The sequence below is a fragment of the Amblyomma maculatum genome, chromosome 2, assembly GCF_055883805.1.
Source record: "Amblyomma maculatum isolate TAMU_Amacu chromosome 2, ASM5588380v1, whole genome shotgun sequence".
Classification (NCBI taxonomy): Eukaryota; Metazoa; Arthropoda; class Arachnida; order Ixodida; family Ixodidae; genus Amblyomma; species Amblyomma maculatum.
In genome coordinates, this window is record NC_139345.1 from 8,180,141 (window position 1) to 8,201,841 (window position 21,701).

Genomic DNA, 21,701 nt, shown 5'->3' on the forward strand with positions numbered 1-21,701 from the left:
TTGTGCGTGTATGAAAAGGTCGGTCATAAGCCACGGCACGTTGGTGTAGCACCTTTTCCATTGTGGTGGCCTCCGCAAGGAATCCGTTTACAGTCGAGGGTGGGTTTCGCACAAGGCCTGCGAACAACTGCTCTTTCAAACCCTGCATCAAGTGCCTGACCTTTTTTTCCTCGGACATGGCGGGATCGGCTCGCCTGAAGAGGCGCGTCATGTCCTCGACGTATGCTTGGACACTCTCATTCGGCCTTTGGATGCGAGAGTGAATGGCACGTTCTGCATGCTCGCGACGATCTGCGCTAGTGTAAGCCTCGAGCAGTTGACGACGGAATTCCCGCCACGAAGTTAAAGCTTGCTCTCGGTTCTCGTACCAGATACGGGCGCCGTCCTCAAGGCTGAAGTAGACGTTCCTTAGTTTGGTAGCATCGTCCCACTGGTTGAATGCAGCGACACGTTCAAACTGAAGGAACCAGTCCTCCACATCCTCAAAGAGGTCCCCATGGAAAGTCTTCGGTACCCGAGGGGCCTGCAAGGTGTAGTTACAGGCCGGTGCGAGGCCCGTCACCTGCTGCGCAGGAGCACTAGATGTCATGGCGGCGGGTGCTGGCTGAAACTCCGGAGACAGTCCCTGGAGCCGTCGACTGGAGCGATGCACGGGGGTGTCCAATGGTACAGGGCTGGCGCGACGTCTTGTAGATGGAGATTCTTGCATAGGCGATCGTTTTACCCCGCACTTCCACCAGAATGTCACGTACACGGTGACTAAGGATACCAATGTAGCAGGGGGTAGCCCAGACACAAGAACACAGCAGCACAGACGCAAACGTGCAAGCGACACTTTTTCGTCCTCTTCAACTTCGTCCTCCTTTCACACCTCAGTCATGCGCCACCTGGCAACGCTAGGTGGCAATATATTGCATTACACTTCCATAGTGAGGCAGAGCAATTTCTTCAAGCAGTTCCTAAAATAAGCCGCGTTGCTTCGTAGCGGGCTATGTATGTATGTATGTATGTATGTATGTATGTATGTATGTATGTATGTATGTATGTATGTATGTATGTATGTATGTATGTATGTATGTATGTATGTATGTATGTATGTATGTATGTATGTATGTATGTATGTATGTATGTATGTATGTATGTATGTATGTATGTATGTATGTATGTATGTATGTATGTATGTATGTATGTATGTATGTATGTATGTGTGTGTGTGTATGTATGTATGTATGTATGTATGTATGTATGTATGTATGTATGTATGTATGTATGTATGTATGTATGTATGTATGTATGTATGTATGTATGTATGTATGTATGTATGTATGTATGTATGTATGTATGTATGTATGTATGTATGTATGTATGCATATATGTATGTAATCAGCACGCATTGTGAGGGTATGATTCGAACAATGCCGATATTGTTTTGGCTTCTGATTCAGAATTTTTCGGAATGATGATTAGAAAAAATAAACCCGCAACATTGTGGCTGATGCAAAGTTTCATAGAGCAGAGAAATAAGCAGTCTGCGCGCTGTTGCCCTCTGACTTCCCCCGCAATTCGGGGAGCGAACTCCACCAGGCACAAAAGGAGCAAGGAAATTACAAAAATGCGAAATGGAGGGGCGCGGAGAAGTCCGTAAGAAAACTAGCGGGGAAATGGGACACTGAAAAACGTTGCCAAAAATCACCGAGCCTCGCCAGAAAACGACCCTGCGTAGGGCGGTCACGTCCAGACTCATTGTCCAAATGTGAACACGGTTTCGCGATTTCTTTTATGCTCTCCGTCTTTCATCGCTCTCTTTGGTAAACTCTAGCGGCAACGACAATGCAAACGTGAAAACAGGCCTTGTATATGGGCACCATTTTTCCCGTTCCTCGGCCCGGCATCTCCACAAGGAGCTGATTCTGGGAGCGCTCCCGAACACAAAGAAGAGAGACAAGGACGCGACCAGCACAGACGTGAGATCCGAAATATTGTCGCCTGGATACGAAAGTCAAGCCAAGGAAAGAATGAATTCATCGTTTTATAACCCCTTTGATCCTAATTGCAGTGTCAGCTGTAAAATGCTGGTTGCAAGAATGTCTCAGAATTCCGGAGATATTACGTCAGCATCGCGTGCTGAACTTAACCAGTAAACTCGTCATCAACTATATGCCTATTAGGACTTCACCGTTGCATAACATGACGCAGTGTCACCGCTTTCATCGATACGTAGTCCACGACAGCAGCTTAAGTGACACATTGTCAGCAACGAATAATTATATATGACCAAGGAGCACGCCCCTATTTGTGGTGGCGTGGTTATGGTAGGTTTCAGGCTGATTACTTAAAAACAAAGTGCTTTTGACGGTGCGGCTTCCTGCAAATTTATATGATGGAAAAGGAATATTACGAGAAGGATAATACATATAGGATCGGCAAACAAAGCGATTGTACCCAGGACCATGACGGAATGAAGAGAGGAACAACGATAAAAAAGATAAAGGGAGGAGAAAACTCGCACAGCTGTATCAAAAACGAGGATACACCTAGCATTGGCTGGCTTAGTAAACGACAGTGAAAAAGCAAACTATACGTGACTATACATGCAGGCTCCTTAGAGCCTCTTTTCCAGAGATAGTGTCAGTCTGTCCAGACAGCTTCCAATGCAGACATAGTAGCTGTCTCAGTAAATGACATAAAGTATAATAAAGTAAAGGTCGGGAGTAAATGTCTCGAATCCTTGGCACAACGTCACGACATTCAAATGAGAACATGCCATGACAAGCCAGTGTTCACAAGCGCTCGCACGAGAGTCGATACGGTCACTCAGTTGTCAAATCTGCGTCTTTGCTAAGAGACAGGTGCTGCAGCCTTCTATAAAAAGTTTGTCTTTCCTACAACTACATCCGGGGGAAAGGCGCCACCTTGGCGACCAGTAGAGATGAGAATACACCAGGTTCATAGTTGGCTTTGAGCCGGCCGACTTCGAACAATTTCGTGGCCTCGACTATGGGGATCAGGACATGGCATGGTGATTTCAGTAATAGATTCTATCGAGAATGTTTGCTTGCGAATGTAGTCCATCATTGCACTTGCAGAAATGTTTGGAGGACTCGAAGGCGTCACCCAGAGGGCACATAAATGAGTTCGGAAGATAAGCTAGAATTGTGCAAGTTGATTGTGGCGGCTGTTGTGATGCTACTTGACGTGTGACATGAAGGAGCCAGCAAGCTTCTGGCATTTTTCGGTATAAGTAGCGGCCTAGAAAATGTTTGTAAATTCAGAAGCCGCAGGTTGGTATAATACAGGATTGTGTCCAACGTGCGGAAAGACTCACTTGCCGTATGTCAGGAAGTATGGAGAAAATCCCGCAATTGCTTGCGTACAAGAGTAGTAAGCATATGTGACGAATAGGAGGACGCTGTCCTAGGTAGAATGATTGGAAGCTATATACATAGCCGTCATATCGGTGAAGGTGTCGTTAAAGTGCTCTACCCCGCTATTTGTTTACGAATGGGACGCGGAGGATGGTGATGTGGTGAATAATGTCGCATTCCTTGAGAGGAGATGCTCGTAAAACGCATCCTCTGTCCTCGGGCATCATTTTGGGGCACCATGGCATTATGATATGATGGAAGAGGCAAGGAGACTTCATGGGCTGTGGAAGTTGGATGGGACGATGTTGTGGCATAGTGCCTAAGACGGTCAATGGTAACGGCGACCCAGTGGTTGCCAGTAGAAGTGTTAGGAAGAGGGCTGTATTGGTAAATTAAAACCCACTTCAAAAGAAGGCAGCAGCTGCAGGGGAGCAGCAAAATAGCACAATGAATTCACATCCGGGCACGACTAGACATACTCGCCAACAAAGCGGTACATCCTCCTTCTGTAGTATCAAATTGAAAGGCAGGTAAAAGTCTTCAAGAAGCCAGCATTTCCACACTACGAAGCAACATTTAAGTGGGAGAAACGGCGAAGAGTGGATGTATTTTGTCGAACAGCTACTTTCGGACATCTTGAAGGTATTTACTGCGGTAAAGAATGTGATCTTGGGTGGCGAAATGCTGACATTGGCCGCGGAGAGTCAGAGAAGGCTGGTGTGATGAGCGGTTAGATAAAACATCCAATAACGAAACTGTATCGCATTACGATAACACATGGGTCAGCCTAAGCTACGTCACACGTGCCACTCGGCACAAGGCGCGCCTCTTATCATTTCCCTCGCCAGTCGGGCTGGCCGGTGCCTATATAACCGAGCACGGAATAAAGGCTGTTCATTTGCCCTCCTGATGTCTGCTCTTCACTTCGCTATTCATGGAACTTTAGATGGTGTTAGTAGTGGTCCCCCTTCCTAGACAGCGCCCTGAACGAACAGCAGACTTCAAAGCCAGGCTGCAAGAATGGAGCTTCTGAAGCCCGCAGACCCAGTTCGCATCACAGGTGACTTGTCCAAGAATTGACTCTCTAGACAGAAGCTGGAACTCTACTTTACCGTAGTGAAGCCACATGACAGTCCGTTGAACGATTCGGCAAAAATTGCAATTTTTCGGTGACGAAGCTATCAAGGGTTTTAATAATTTTAATGTAAAGAGGACTATAAGACCGTCGTAAAGACGTTTGACAGCTACTGGGGCGCACAGACGAACGAGGTGTACGAACGATACTTGTTCCGGATAAGATTCCAGGATGCAGAAGAAACCTTTGAGCAGTTTTCACGGGACGTGAAAAAACGGGCACGACACCGCAATTTTGAAGGGTTAACAGATTCCATGATCCGCTACCAGATAGTAATTGGAATCAATAATGAGACCCTCAAGGCAAAACTTTTACAGGACAATCAGCTGACGTTGCCCAAAGCGAACCAACTCTGCAAAGCATTCGAAGCAGCAGCTCTTCAGAGTGAGTCATGGGGATGGAAATAAAAACAGGTCGATCCTGTGAAGGAGACTCAAAGAGGAACGATGCTGAAAAACAAAGTAAGGTGCTTGAAGTGTGACAAAGAACACAAGCCGCGCAACTGTACTGCTTATGAGAAGACCTGTAGGAAATGCCAGAGAAAGAATCACTTCGCCGTATGCTGCAGAACACCAGCGCAAGTAGGTGAATTGAGAGATGACAATGATGAAGCCTTCGACATCTTAGAGCCTGCGTGGACAGCGTGGTAAGTCGACAGGACTGGATGGTTAAGGCAAACGTTGGCAATGCAGCTGTTTTGCTGAAAGTTGACAAGGGATCGCAAGCGAACCTACTGCCTTACTCTGTCTACAAGACCATCAAGACTACGCCAACGCTCAAGCACAGCAGTTCCACCCTCCGATCTTACAGTGGATTCACAATCAAGCACTTCCGCGTTATCAACCAACGCGTGGCTATCGGCGAACAGAATTGCAGCTTGAAAGTTTTCGTGGTCAAGAAAGGATATCAGCCGCTTCTTGGTCTTCAGGCAGCTGAGCAGCTCGGGTTGGTTTCCCGAAACGTGGATTCGGTGATAAAGAACAGCTCCGAGAAACTGCATGAAGAATACAGCGAAGATGGTGCTCCGTGAATATTCCGTCTCAAACATTCAAGCCGCTCGGCGTGTACCCTTGGCAATGCGGGAGCCCCTGCGCCACGAGCTGCAACGAATGGAAGAGGCTGGCATCATAAAAAAGGTCAACGAGCCAACTGATTGGGTGAGCCCTTTAGTCATTGTTAAAAAGAAAGACTGAAAGCTAAGGCTATGCATGGATCCGAAAAAGATTAATGCGTGCATAAACAGAGAGCATTACGAGATGCCGCGGAGGGAAAACATACAAGCAGAGTTGGCCGGCGCGAACGTTTTCAGCCGTCTAGACGCGAAAGCTGGCTTCCATCAAATCCCTCTTGACAATAAGAGTTCGCTCATTTGTACTTTTAGAACACCATTTGGAAGGTACCGTTTCTCGAGGCTACCATTTGGCATCTCTTTCGCGTCTAAAGTCCTCCAGAAGATATTGAGCGAAATCTTCGAGTCTCTGCCGGGTGTGCACGTTTACGTGGATGACATTTTGGTGAGGGGAACATCAAGGGAGGAGTACGATCAACGCTTAAAATCTGTATTTGAAGCATCGGGGCTGGCTGGACTCGCACTAAATGCAGAGAAGTGCAAGATTGGAGTCGAAGAAATCGAATTTTTAGGCGACATAATTTCGGAAAAAGGTATAACGCCTAACCAAGCACTCATAAAATTCATAACTGAAATACCTGTCCATCAGACAAGAGGGGAGAGCAACGTCTACTCGGCGTAGCAAATTATTTTTCGAAATATATTCCTTCTCTGACACTAACGACGCCGCCGTTGCGCAGTTTGATTAAGCCTGACGCAGTTTTTGAATGCACTACCATCCACGCGCAAGAATGGCAAGAACTCTGCAAATGCCTGAGCGAGGAGCCACTGCTTGCAATCTTCGACGATAGCGAAGAAACAAAAGTGGCGTAAGACGCGTCACTCAATGGTTTGGGCTCGACCCTACTGCAGCTCCATGGCCATAACTGGTGGTCCGTGCCGTACGCGTCACGAACGCTCACTTCAGTTGAGCAACGTTACTCACAAATCGAAAAAGAAGCCTTGGTAGTCGTATTCGTCTGTCGGAAATTTCACTACTTCATCTATGGCCGACAGATTATATTAGAGACCGACCACCAGCCACTGCTTGCAATCGCTGAAAAATCAATAGGGGACATGCCACCCAGACTTCAATGGTCCTCTCTGCGATTGTTAAAGTACGATTTCACCATGCAATATGTTCCTGGAAAACAGTCCTTCTGCCCGGCATGCTGTCACGAGCCGCAGCCGCCACTAGAGAAGATGACGCAGCAGGTGAAGGTGACATCGGAATCCATGCTGTGTGTACGATGAATGCTTTCGTAAGCGACGTCACGCTGAAGCGGCTTGTGGACGCCACTAATATTGACCCGTACCTTCGTGCAGTAAAATAAAGTTTTTATGCTGGAACAAGCATACAAGGCGAGCTAAAACCTTTCGCCGGCGAACTTTCTGTAATGAAAGGTATCATGCTAAAAGGCAGTAAAGTGATAGTGCCTGCGACCATGCGAACAGAGATGCTGGAGCGCGTTCATGAAGGCCACATGGGCATCAATAAATGTAAAGCGAGGGCACGAAGATTTGTTTTCTGGCTGGGCATGAGTGCGCAAATTACTGCTATGACTAAAAAATGCGCGGTGTGCAAACGTCACGCCTACAGCCCACCTGCGGAACCATTGTTTATGAGGCCGGTACCAGACTATATATGGTATAGGGTTGGCGTCGACATATTCCAGTACGGGGGGAAATCTTATCGGTTTGTGTACGACGCTCTTTCAAATTTTCCAGAAGTCGAGGAACTCTACGACACGTCGTCGGCGTCACTTATCACGAAACTGGGGGCCATATTTGCAAGATATCGAATCACGGTCTAAGTGTGCTCCGACAGTGGGCCCCAGTTCGCCAGTTGAGACTTCCGCCTTTTCGCAAGCAAATACAACTTTCGTCATGTGATGTCTAGTCCGCACTTCCCCCGTTCCAACGGTTTAGCAGAGAAGGGGGTACAGATAATCAAAGAGATTTTGAAGGAAACGAAGGAAGCCGGTGATGATTTTTCTCTTGGTCTTCTTTGTTACAGACCGACTCCTCTAAAAGATGGGCGGTTTCCAGGAGAGCTGTTACAAGGAAGGCTGCTGAGGTCAACTTTGCCAGACTTCCAAGACCAAACCAAAACGGCGGTACAGAAGCATGTTCAGACTGATCATTCACGAGGCCGACTTCCGACCCTTTAAAAAGGCCAAATTATCAGGTTCAAGAAGAAAACATGGTCGCACAAAGCGAAAGTTATCGCCAAAACGCTCCAAAGTTCATAAAACATCTTAACCGAAAGAAACAAGGTTCTTAGACGAAATCGGCAACATCTGCTTCCCACAAGCGAGCCTTTAGATCCGGAGGTGCTTGACTGCGAACTCGCATCAGTTCCTGAAACTTCGATCCCCACTGTTCCGGCTACAACACAAGCGAACACTCCTCCCCTGAGACGATCCAGTAGGCAGAGACGACCTCCCCAGCGCCTACAGTACGACAGCAACATTAGTCAAGTCACATGTGATGAGTTTTTTTTTGTTATTGCGAAAGCAATACTACGCTAGGTTTCGAGCCTTCAGTGTAGCTCGGCCGATAGCCACGTCTTACCCATGTGTCGCTGTGACGTCACAGCCCACGTGGGCTGGCAGGAGCTGCCAACTTGGGTCTTTCAATTCACATGGGACGGTTATGTCAGGATCAGCCTGCTAGGACCCTGGCATTCACGTTAACCCTATAGGCACTAAGGTACGTTCATACGGATTGGTTAAAGCGGGGCTTCGTATGTGGGCTGAGGAAGAAGAAAAAGAGAAGAAGAACGCTCGGTCACCCGCAGCTAATGCTTTCGCTTAATATTTGGTTAAGCAGCGTTGAACCCTTGTAATTTGTTTTTTTTTTTTTTTTCATTTTTTTTTCGAGAAACAAAAAAGATGTGTCGCGTTACAAAAGACATGGGTCAGCCTAGGCTGCGTCACTCGTGCCACACGGAACAAGGCACGCCTCTTATTTCCCTCGCCAGTCGGACCGGCCGGTGCTTATATAACCGAGCACGAAATAAAGGCTGGTGATTCGCCTTCCTGATGCCTGCGCGTCACTTCGCCATTCACGGAAATTTACAGAAACAATCCAGAGAGCCTTGCGCACCTCAGAAGCTGGATCAGAGGTCTTGAAAGACAGATTATAGAGCTAGGGCTTATACAGAAAGAGCCCCTTCACAGTGCAGAGAAGGTTGTGAGAGGTCATTAGCACCTCTGTCTTCACGCCAAGAACGGTGGACTACACGACAGTTGTACTCTTGAATTCGTAGAGCCCAGCGCGAGTGTCGCCCGGAAGAATCTTTCATGTAGGAAAAGCAGCAGAACGTGTGGGGATCTATGACATAGTCGAAAGCGTAGCCGTGCAAGTAATGGAGAAGCTCTTTTTGACCTGAATATTGGGGAGAGTATCCTTCTCGGTTACTGAATAGTTGGCTTCAGCATCTGTCAGCGCAAGGCTGGCGTAAGCTTCTGATTACTCCGCAAAGCAAGGAATGTGCTGCGCAAAAACTGCACCAGGCTTATGGCGCTGGCATCAGTGTGTAATTCTGCGGGGGAACGACGGTCTAAATTAAAAGTATGGGCACTAGAATGGTCAGAAGGACTCGTAGCATCATAAAGTCTTCACCACATTCCCGTGACCATATCAACGGTCCTGACCAATAAAACGCTGGATCAAGGGGGCGTTATGGTCGCGCAGTGCAGTTGGATTGGTGGGAGACCAGAGAAGTTGCGAAGTTCTTTCATAGATGTTCGTTCCAAAAACTCTGTCACAGCTCGTCGCTTTTCTGGGTTCGAGAGAAGGCCAACCTTGTAGACGATGGAGCCAAGGATAGCGAGCTGCGAAGCTTCAAAGCGAAACCTGTTGAACATATCTTGAGGCCAGTGTTAACCGGTCATCGCAGAACCTTCTCAAGGCACTGAAGGTGAAATGGAGTTAAAAAAAAAAAAAAAAAACATGCGAAAGGGTCACACAATCGTCCTTGACCAAAGTAACCAGCGGCTCCACAGGTGTAGAAAATAGAGAGGCTGTCTGCTGGGCGCCGAAGGCTGGAGATGTTGTGGGCTTGGGCAGGAAACTAGGCATGGAGCCGGAGATGTAGGACACTTGGGTTCGACGGAATGGCGAGGCTTCCTGTAGATCACAGTGGCAGGCGGTCTCGTAGGAGTAGCAGAGTATACCAGAAGGTCAGTGGTAAACTGCTATCCTGGGGCAGTTGGTAGTATCTGGACGACATGCTTTAGTACGATACACTGGAAAGTGCAAACTTGGCGACGGCGTAGGCGCAGATGGAGAGGAAGACCAATGCGCGTAACTTATCTCGTGGACAAACCATTGAATGTGCTGAAGAAGGTGCTGTTGTCCGCAGCAAGGTCTGCTGTAAGGTCTGGACTAGAAATAGGGACGCCTTGGAACTCCTCACGCCATGTGGAGAACTGTTCTTTTCGCATCTCGTCGAAGTTTAGGTGAAAGATGATAACATCGGGCACGGTTGGAAATCTACGGGTATGCATGGTATGCGTGTTCCTGCGTGTCTGCTGGCATGTGAGAGTGCAGAGTTCTTTGTAATTGTGGCGGTGTTTGTTCAGTGACAAATGGTGTGCGTCCAAGACATGCGCGGCATGGTGCGTGTCAAGAGTTCGTTAAGTGTGTGCATGGGCTCCTCAATAACTCGACCACAAGTGAAACCTCACCGTACTATGACATCATCATCCTTCATTCACACCTTAATTCTCCTTTACCTTCCACTTTCCCTCCTTCCTCTGTGTGCAGTAGCAAGCCAGGGTATATTTACCACCATCGACCTCTCCACTTTTCTGCTCATTAAATTTCTCTCTTCATGACGAGCATCTGAAAGGCATCATCGTTAATGCCTTTAGTATTCTGTATCTTCTCGGCTTCGCTAATGGAAGGATTGATATGTTTACAAAAGTAGGCGATATCCTTTATGTTGCTGGTAAGTTTGCTCTGTTTGCTGAGCGCGACTGCGCAAGCTTTGCTGTGCGCAAAGCTTGCGAACGGCAAGACGACCAAAGACGTCCGTGCCGCCCAGCTAGTAATATTGGATTCATGGATGTGACGCTACAGGTCTGCGATATGGTTTTATAGATGGAGCGCAACTTCAAAATCTTTGGCCATAGCGTCCTGCGATCAGTCATCAGAGTTCACATGCGCCCCCATTAAATTAGCATAGAAAATCATTCTTACGAAGCCTGAAGTGCAGAAAAGATAGGGATGTGAGAGAGACACAATACAACGCTTACGCTTCTGTTATTATTAGCTTTTTTTTTGCGATTCAGGCTTCGCCAGAATGAGTAATCTCTACCAATTAGCCTAAGAAACAGACTTGCGGACAGTCTATCAGTTGTATCGTCGTCTTTGTTGAAAAAGAGCCGCTGGGAATTTCGGTCAGTACAAATAAGCTTCATTTCTTTGACGAAATGTACTGGTATGCTAAAGGCTATGTATTGTATTACCGGAATCATGTAAAAAGTGGTATTTCTATTGACGCGGTATATATTTATTCAAAGTTTCTAAAGTTCATCATATGTCTGTTTTAATTTTTTGTTTTGCTAACATCAGGTACAGGATGTTTTACTGGAACACTACCTTTGATCAGGCTATCTTCTTTGAATGTTTTGGAGTACGCCAATTATATTTGTCCATACTGGTACCTGGTTACGAATTTTTGTGCAATTATTGCTCGGCCCTAGCTAGCAACGTGCTAAGCTCCTAGATGTTTTTTGCACCCGGTTTGTTACGAATGAGATAAATGAAATAAATTGAGTTAAATTAAACTGAACGCAGGACGAAAAGTGTGGCGTGTTGGTATTGGTTCAGGATTAACGCTCTAGCGCAAAAATAACGACACACGCGACGAAAGTGCACCCGGCAGATACTTCATAGCCAGAAAAGAATTTACTTCAAAGCAAAGCACCTCATAGTACGGGTCAAGAAAGCTGGGCAAAAAAAAAAAAAAAAAAGAAAAAAAAGAAAAAAAAAACAAGAAAAACTATATCTGGTTTTCGTTTGCTGAAAGCGAGATAACCGAAGACGCAGGTTTACGGAAGCCTATAGTTTCCCTACTCGTATTTGTGGCTAGTATTGCAACAAAACACTTTGTTTCCAGTAAGCGCTTGCGCGTGTGCCTTCCCTACATGTCTGCTCCTTTTGGCACTAAAGTTTCCATCATGAAACTATGAGAATAGTTAACGGAAGAGATAAAACATTAGCTCCTGAATAGACTGCTGAGCACAAGGGGGCGGGATTGAATCCATTTCAGTGGAGGCGAAAAACGAGGCGCCCGTTAGCTGTGCGATGTCAGTGTACGTTAACGAACCCCAAGTGGTTGAAATATATCCAGAGCCCTTCACTACGGCATCTCTCATAGCCTGAGTCGTTTTGGGACGTTAAATCTTATAAACCAAACCACTCAAGCCATTACTTCCTCAGCAGAGGAGTCCTGTGCTTGGAATATAGAAAATCAGGTTGCGAGAGAAAACGTTACAGTTGGCCAACGTCGCAAGAAAGGATGTCTTAGATGCGTCATCTAATTATCAGTGTTTCGCAGGAAGGCGAAAGAAAAGCTAGTGTGTGAAGGAGGCTAGCGTGTGTTGTGAAGAATAATATAATAAAAATGAGAGAAATGGAAAGGCCAAAGAAACGCAAACTGTACGACATTCGGGTAACTCGATGATGAAGCCGGGAGGAAGGGAACAGACGACGCCTGCGTAATAGAAAGCAAGAAAAGAGGAGACTGTAGGAGCAGTATATACTGCCTCCCCGGGATTCATTTGCATTTAGCGAGACCGGCCTGAGAGAGCTTCCGAGAGTAGAATAGAAAGCGAGCCCCAGTTAGGCATTCGCAGTCTGGCTTGGAACTGAATACTTCGAAGCAGAAAGACCCGCATGATCCTCCGTGCGAGTGCAAACGTTGTAGAAAAGTGGGTGCAAGACAGAGTTTTCATCGTAACTAAAGAGAACACTTTCAATGCAAACGCTACTTACGGATGAAAAAGGAAGCCGAAGAAAATATGCCGAAGAGGTAGAAGCGGGAAACGAGACCAGGAGGAGATAAAAAAAAAAAAATGAAATGGGAGTGCGGATTTGAGCCAGGAAAGCAGTGCTCTGAATTATGAACGAAGGCCACTTTGTATGCCGATGAGAGCCCTAAAAAGGAGACTAGAGTAACGTATTTAGAAACGAAGCAGGTGGTTAAGGGGTGTGTGCTCTTCCCAGTTGGTTATGCCTACGCTCTCTGAATAAGGTTGGTAACGTTTTTTTCTTCTCCGACAAGAATGTGAGGGCGCACATTTTTAATATACGGCACGTAGCCAATAATACTGTTCGGAGCGTGCAACTGGTAAAAAATACTACGAATACGCCAACACGACGATAGAGACTTAAATGTTTCTCTCGAATTCATATAGGACACGGGATAGGCTCCTACCGTGTTGTAGGTGTGAGCAATTTCACAGAAGCATGGCGTTTTTTCGAGGGGCAATTGTTGTCCTTTTATCAACCACGGCACGGCACGAGTTAACTGATGTAGAAAGTCGTACAAGAACACTAAATTTCTATTGATACTGAAATTTGAATCAACAGCGTAAATGCCCCGTTCACCAGAATATATGGCGTTGGAATTGTCAGGGTCGGCGTTGCGTGCGAAAAATGAGCGGCATACCTCTTAGAGGTAGTAAGTAGCTGGCTGTTGATGTGGTCGTGACTGGTCGTCGGGCCATGGGGCATAATCAGAACACAGGGCAGGGCCAATTTAGTACATGCGGCAAACTTGGGCTTCAACTTTGAAGTGGACTCTAAGTTAGGCGCCTTACTCCCATTGCACTCATGCATTTTCGTGCGTCTTGGTTAAAGCGGGGTTTTATTTCACAATCGAGTGGTCTTTCGTATAGTGTGGCAGCTTACGACCTTTTACCAATTGTTAACTGTGGATAATAGAGGCTAAATGTTAGGGGTATACGTGTAGCAAGCTGCTGATAATTGCGAATCCGAGAGGGGAAACCGACAAACGGGAGTGACTCAGAAACGAACGATGCAACCTTTGCATTCGCCTTAGAGAAACATTAAGTGGAAAGTTGGCAGCAGACATGAGCATAACTGCTTGACTTTGTACAATTCAGCATTTCAGGAATGCACAAGAAAATATTAAACATAGGTAGGCGGGTTTCGCATTGGCATGACTTTGTCGGTGGTGTGAAAGAAGAACTATTTGATATATCGGAGGAACAAATGGCACCATAGGATTGAGCGTCAAGCAAAGGTGTGCAAGTGACAAAATGGCTGAAGTGGTTTGATTAGGTAATTATATAGAGTCGATAACAATAATAATTGGTTAACAGAAAAGGAAAGGCGCAATGTTTTAAACACGTGCTTTGTGGACACCTTAACCGCGCCGTAAAAGAAGGGAGGAAGATGGAAGTTAAAGCGGAAAGAGTGAAAGGGGTGCCGTAGTGAAGGGCTGCGTGGAAAGTTTGACCACCTAGGGATTTTTAACGTGCACTGACATCACACAGCACACGGACGCCTCTTCTTTTCGCCTCCATCGAAACTTGGAGCCTGTTAAGTGGTCTACAAAGGAAAGGCCCGGTATCTGTCACTCGTGGAAGAGGAACTAGTTAGTATATTGAAAAAAGAATGGTGCCATTAGATAGAACATCAAGGAGAGATCGGTAAGTGAAAAAATAAGTTGGCCCGGGTAAATTAAGTAATTAAAGGCTATTAAGTGTTTGTAGGAAAGGAAAGGCCCAGTATGCACCACTTGCGGAATCCCGCTGACACTTCTCGCGGACAATAAAGCAGCACTTATTCTTCCGCATTTTTCCACTGCAGATTCTGCAGGGATCTCGGAATTTTTTAGCAACGACAAAGGAGCCAAGGGAAAAATATTACAAAAAAGGAGACGTTAAGGGCAGAACCAAACAGCGCAGCGTAGTTAAGGTTTGCTCATTTTGCAAGCACTGTATTTGATCGATTAGGCGGCTTCACTTTACTCGTGCCCACCATCCTCCACCAGTGCAAGAATTTTGATCGCTTATTTATTTATTTATTTATTTATTTATTTATTTATTTATTTATTTATTTATTTATTTATTTATTTATTTATTTATTTATTTATTTATTTGTTTATTTATTTATTTGTTTATTTATTTATTTATTTATTTATTTATTTATTTATTTATTTATTTATTTATTTATTTATTTATTTATTTATTTATTTATTTATTTATTTATTTATTTATTTATTTATTTATTTATTTATTTATTTATTTATTTATAACCGTCGGGTGTTGAATGCACTGCACTAAGAAGACTGAGCGGGCACAAAAAGTGATGTTCCCGCAGGCCGAAAGTGGTCTAAAGGAGCAGCATGCCAGCGAAGGAAACACTAAATGGGAAACTTAGCCTCTTCCATTATGAATGAGGCCAAAATGCTGGTGGTTTAACCATGGCATGACCCTTGTTATGCGAGCGAAAGATATGCTAAGCATGGTTTCGTGTGGTATAGCAATACTGTACACGGGTTTAATTAGGATGACGCTCAAGCTTCGCCGTAAGCGTAGACGCGATAGCCCCTCTAACACCGCCTGTTAATTGCCCTATTTTTAATTATATTTTTGTTTAAGGTTTCTCGGGGGAAAAGAAAGCGCAGTATATCTGTCTCCCTTTGTGGTGGGCGCCTACACGTAATTTTGGCAAGGTCACACTGTCTCTTGATTTCACAATTTTTGTTATACTTTTGTTTAGGCTAATTTTGGGGGATAGGAAGGCGCTGTATCTATCTTCACAAGGTCATTTGGAGCCAGCGAGGCTAAATCCGCAGTTGCAGCTTGAATAAAACAAATTACGCTTTAAAAAAAAGAAGAAAGAACAGTGAGACTTTGCTCTACCAGGAACTTAGCAGACAGAGACAGCGTGGTTCCATTCGATAGCACTTGTTTATAGGAAGAATGAGTTGCCTTTTATTCCACAAGCACTACTTGATGGGGTAAGTCCCAAAATCAGCGGGTATGTGTGAGGTCTCGACCTTTGAGCTTTCAGAATGCCCCTGGCAGGTGACAGTTGGCCAGTGACATGGCCGAGAACAGATGGGTCCGCAGTTTCCGTGATGTCAAAAGACCACCTGTCTCTGGCACATTGGCAGGTGCTGCCAAAAGTAGCTCTATCTGGATACATAACACCCAATAATCAAGTAATATCTAGCGCAGATGTCAGAAATTATATTATTCATCCCCTTGTTAACATAGGAAATACATATAATCCTACGCTTTTAGCAGATAAAAGCACCATCGTTACTTTTTTTTTAGAGACTATTTTTTACCCGACTAATGAACTAGAAATGATTACAGCATTCATGCCACTAGAAAACTGTAGAGCATGAGATATAGATAATTTGAAAGTGCAGCCAATAAAAGAAAATATAGAAGTCATTGCTCCAGTACATACGTATATATATTCAACTTTGCGATCGACGCTGGGGAATTCCCAACTGCAATGAAGACAGCTAGTGTGCCTGTTTTGTCTAAAAGAGGTGATATATATGTGCCTAAAAATTATCGGCCCTATCAGTTGTGGCTGTTACGTTTCTCCACCGAGAAGTGGGACAGCTGACGCGGCCACCGCATAGCAACAGGCAGAACCGCGAGCGGATCGGCCATTTCGACGCCGTTCATCGGCCGCTCAACGCTTCCTCCCGCCGACAAGTCTCAGCGTGTTCCTGCCACGCGCCAAATGTGTGTGCGTGCGTGTGTGTGCAAAAGCTGGCCAAGCCTGGAGCTCGAGGGAAAGTGCGTCGCCCTCTCCTGTCTGCAGGAGGTGGAGGAGATGAGGTCGGAACATCTGCGATTGAGTCATTCGTCGTGAACCAACATGTTCGGCTCTCCCTTTCCTGTGAGGGTTTACCCTTTCCTTGTGAACGGGAAAACCTATAAAAAGCAGCGGCCGACTCCGCTTGGACAGAGACTACTTTGACGCGCCGTTGAGGCGACGCTAGACACCAGCTGTGTGAGAGTGTCTGTATTCTCTCCGGGTCAGCTTCACTGCCCGTTTCTTCCTGATGTTACAGTAAAGGTTGTTTCGTTAAAAGACGCCTCGTCTTTGCTGGGACCGTTCATGCCGTCCGCCGTCCACGGAGCCGCCAGGCCAACGCTACCGAGGGGCCGCGCGCCGCACGTAATAGCTGGCAGCGGTACGCTACCCCGGCACTCGCGATCCCCAAACGTAACAACTGGCGTCAGCGGTGGGTTGAGCACGCGACACCAAACCTAACAATTGGTGAACAGCGGTGGGATGACGACGACCAAGCCGTAACCGTGGTTGGAGGGACGAGCCAGGCGATACCGTCGTCCAACAACTGGTGAACAGCGGAAAGCGGAGAGACGAGGACGACCAAGCAGTGACCGTGGTCGGTGAAACGAGCCAGGCCTGACCGAGGTGCAACATCTGGTGGGAAGAGCGGAGATGTCCGAGGCGTGACTCGTGAATCAAAGCAGCTCAGCGGAAAAGGCGGGAGCAGTGCAACGAGCCCTGTGTGATGACTGGTTGCCTGCAGCGGAACGACTGCGTTGGATTCTTGGCTGCGAGGTTTGGTGAGTGCGGGACTTTCTTCTACTGAGTTTTGCCAGGCTTTTGTTAAGTAGAGAACAGAGCTGGTAATTGTGTTGTCGTTGTTGCTGGGTTAAGTGCAGCAAGGCAATAGTGGGCAGTAGAGAAGGCAGCATTCGGAACAGCCATGGGTTTGGATTTGAAGTCGTTGCGCAAACCGAAATTGCTGGAGCTTGCGGAGGAGTTGGGTCTGAATTTGTCAGACAAACTCAGAAAACCAGAAGTGTTAAAGGCTATTCTTGCGTTGGAAGCTGAAGATGACGAGCTTTTGGAATGCCTTGAGATCATTGACGAACGTCATGAGAAAGAGGAACGTGAACGCCAGGAAAGGCTAGAGAAAGAGGAGCGAGACCGTCAATTCGCTATGGAAATGAAACGTCTCGAAATAAACGCGGGACGCAATGGCAGTGCAAGTTGGGCTCACGGTGCAGGAGAACGGGAATCGTTCAAAATGAGGGACCTAATGCGGCCGTTTGAGCTTGGAGGGGACATTGGTTTGTTCCTGGTTAACTTCGAGCGAACGTGCGAGAGGCAAGGGTTTTCTCGGGAGCTAGCTGCAAAGGCGGTAGTACCGGAGAAGTGGTCAAGCAATGAGAAAGGGTCGAAGGTACAGCACGCTGAGATTAAGACCACGTACGCCGTAGACACAAGTGAGCCTGAAAAGTCAAAGGTACCAGAGTGTGAGAAACAGCTTGGGGAAGCGGCCGAGCAACGTGACCGCGGTAGTGAGCCGACCGAGCCTCTAACAGAAGGGCATCGTGTTACCTTGGTCGAGCCACTAGCTGAGACGGTTAGCATAGGCTTAATCGGCGAGAAGTCCGAAGTGACGCCGTTAAGCGAGGTGAACTGCACGCCGACCCAAGTAGCTGTAGGAGATACAGTTCCATCAAATGAGTGTGGGGAACTGGTAGTAACTGAACCGTCTCTCGAGTCGAAAGCAGAAGCTGGTCTAGAGCGTGGCGGAGATGGAAATCAGCTAGGAAATGAGAAAATCAGCTGTGTCGTAGAGCAGGGCACGCAGAAAAACGAAGTGCCGATCAGGGAAACTGCGCAGCCCGCCAGTTGTGATCAGCCAGGGCAGACCGACGAGGAGTGCGCGTCCGCTGTAGAGAGCGAGACTTGCGAAGGCGACAGCGAACGACCAGAGCAGAGTCAGAATAGTTCGTGCTCCGACACCACGCTAGGTTGTATTCGCGAAAGCAACCCCAGTGCGAACGCGGACGTGGCACACATGACCCTCACGCAATCCGAAGCGCCCCAGCTGTCGAAGGAGCTTGATCGTGCGCCGGTTAACGCTGAGCGATGCGGCTCATCGGAGGACCCGTGTAACATGAGTGGCGAACCAGAGGAAATGCCTAGCTTGAAGGCTGGCATGAGCGGTTGTTCGGATTTGAATGAAAGTGAGTCAAGCGATGCAGCCGCGGCGCTGCCAGAGGAAATGCCTAGCTTAGGGGCAGGCGTGAGCAGTTGTTGTTCGGACTTGTCTGAAGGTGAGTCATGCGCTGCTGGCCGCGATGCAGACGCTGCACCGCACTTTGACCGCTTCGACGACACCGGTGTCCTACTAGCTCCGGTTACCGCTAGAACGTTGACCGCTAGCTTGTCAGAGATGGCCCAGAAAGAAAGTAGAAGGCTAGTATTCCAGTGCGGCCGACGAAAAAAACGGAAGGGCAGGCGCGAGAAAGAATGCTGCCATCGTAAGGAGAGCAAACTCATGCGGTTGCGAAAAGAAAGCAGAAGGCTAGTATTCCAGCGCTGCCGACGAAAAACGCGAAAGGGCAGGCGCGAGAAAGAATGCTGCTATCGTAAGGGGAGCAAACTCCAAAGATTGCGAAAAGAAAGCAGAAAGCATGTGTTTCAGTGCTGCCGTAGAAAAAAACGGAAAGGCAGGCGTGAGAAAGAATGGAGAAAGTGTAAGCCATCGCGAAAAAGAAAGCGACTATCCCAAAGGCACAAATGCGCCCGTGCAAAGAAAATGCGTGATTGGTGCGCCACACGTAAGGAGAGGGATAGGTTGTTCATGAAAGTGAGTGATTCATCCTCATGTAGGTCTTTGCCCAGAAACAGGAAGGTACGGTTGTTCCGTGAAACGGACAGCCGAAGCTTTAGTGAAAATGGTGATCTCAACGGTAATGCCGATGGCTTAAGTCGGAGCCCATAACGTGAGAAGAAGCCTCAGTTTTCACTTCTTGGTGTTTTTCTTCCTGACATAGGATTTTGAACATATTGCATTGTATTATTTTTGTTTGAGAATGACGTTTTTGAAAATGCGATTTTCAAATTTGTGGACGCGTTCCAAGTGCTGCTAAGCTGCCCTTTAATGTAGATGGGGGCATAAGAGGGAAATAGTCTGGCGGAACTTAGTGAAGTTCGTGCCGTGCTTGCTGGCTGACCGGTTGAGTTTTTAGCGTGGTTGTGACGTTGTGGGTTGCCAGAAATCTCTCCTGAAGACAAGTTGCAGAGTGCCTTGGAAAACCGGACTTGCCAAGGACTTCTTCAGGCTGATTGAGCTCAAGAGAAGCTGAGTCGGACGACTCCGGCTAGCAGCAACATCCCGATCCCTCCGGACAGCGGATGCAGTCCCCTGCCCTTCGGGATCTCCCTTTCCCGGCGGGGCAGTCTGTTACGTTTCTCCACCGAGAAGTGGGACAGCTGACGCGGCCACCGCATAGCAACAGGCAGAACCGCGAGCGGATCGGCCATTTCGACGCCGTTCATCGGCCGCTCAACGCTTCCTCCCGCCGACAAGTCTCAGCGTGTTCCTGCCACGCGCCAAATGTGTGTGCGTGCGTGTGTGTGCAAAAGCTGGCCAAGCCTGGAGCTCGAGGGAAAGTGCGTCGCCCTCTCCTGTCTGCAGGAGGTGGAGGAGATGAGGTCGGAACATCTGCGATTGAGTCATTCGTCGTGAACCAACATGTTCGGCTCTCCCTTTCCTGTGAGGGTTTACCCTTTCCTTGTGAACGGGAAAACCTATAAAAAGCAGCGGCCGACTCCGCTTGGACAGAGACTACTTTGACGCGCCGTTGAGGCGACGCTAGACACCAGCTGTGTGAGAGTGTCTGTATTCTCTCCGGGTCAGCTTCACTGCCCGTTTCTTCCTGATGTTACAGTAAAGGTTGTTTCGTTAAAAGACGCCTCGTCTTTGCTGGGACCGTTCATGCCGTCCGCCGTCCACGGAGCCGCCAGGCCAACGCTACCGAGGGGCCGCGCGCCGCACGTAATAGCTGGCAGCGGTACGCTACCCCGGCACTCGCGACCCAAATGCAACATGGCCCTCTTCTCGAAATGCTATGAAACAATTCTACACTCAAAGATAAATGGTATTTTCGAAAATACAGACCTTATTTCTGATACGCAGTATTGTTTCAGAAAGGGTAGATTGACCCAATCAAGTCTTATAGCCCTCAAAAAGCACATAATCCGAAATACTGAAAATCGGCAGATAAACTTTGGACCGTCTGTTGATCTTAGCTAGGTTTGCAGTTTTCTTCACCAGGGCATTTGAACTGTAAAACTATCATTAAGTGGTATTCGAGGTAAACGTCTTCAGCTACTGAAACGTTATCTTGAATATGGGTCGCAGTGCGCGAGTATTAATATTGAAATATCGTCGCCATTGCGAATACCAAATGGCGTACCGTGAGGATACGTGTTAGGGCTTCTTTTATTGGGAAAGCAATACTGCTCGCAGTTTGAGTCTTCAGCGTGGAACGGCGGTGACCACCATTGACCTCTGACATTTAGACGACCATCGTAGACGACCCCAAGCTGGCAGAGCTGCCAACTTGGGTCTCTCGCTTTACATGGGACGGTTATGTCAGAATTAGCCTGCCAGGACCTTGGCATTTCGTTACCCCTCTAGGCCACTAAGGCACATTCATACGGCTTGGTTAAAGCGGGGCTTTAAGTGTTGGCTGGGGAAGAAGAAGAAGAAGAATTAGAAGAATGCTAAGTCACCCGCAGCTATTGCTTTCGCTCAATATTCGGTTCAGCAGTGCTGAACTCTTCAAATTTTTGTTTAATTTATTTTTAAACGAGATTGCAACCGTTGACCAAATGGGGGAAATCATTATATATGCGGATTCCTGCATCATTCTTCTCTCAGGTTCCCATGTAAATAGCTCTAGACTCAGATGTAATCAAATGTTTAATAAACTAGAACATTGGTCAAAATCAAACTAGTTTTAAGGTCAATCCGCAGAAAACGAAGGTCATGCTTATACGAGCTCATAATAAAGTATCCGCCATAGGGCACGCAATTAAATCTTATGGATAGAAAATACAAGTAGTAAAACACGATACCATTCTTAGTGTTACATTCTCCTCTTATTTAACTTGTGTGTTTCATGTTGAAAACTTATCATAAAAACGTTCATCGGTAACTGGAGCAATATTGCGGTGTCCTGCGTTTCTCACGTTGAATATAAAACTTCACATATATCAAGCTTTGTTCGTTTTCCAAATATATTGC

General features: G+C 46.9%; 1 pseudogene; it reads left to right on the forward strand.

The window, feature by feature from the left end:
• Positions 1-4,491: 4,491 nt before the first annotated feature.
• Positions 4,492-7,748, forward strand: LOC146197889 (uncharacterized; annotated as a pseudogene).
• The last annotated feature ends 13,953 nt before the right edge of the window (positions 7,749-21,701 follow it).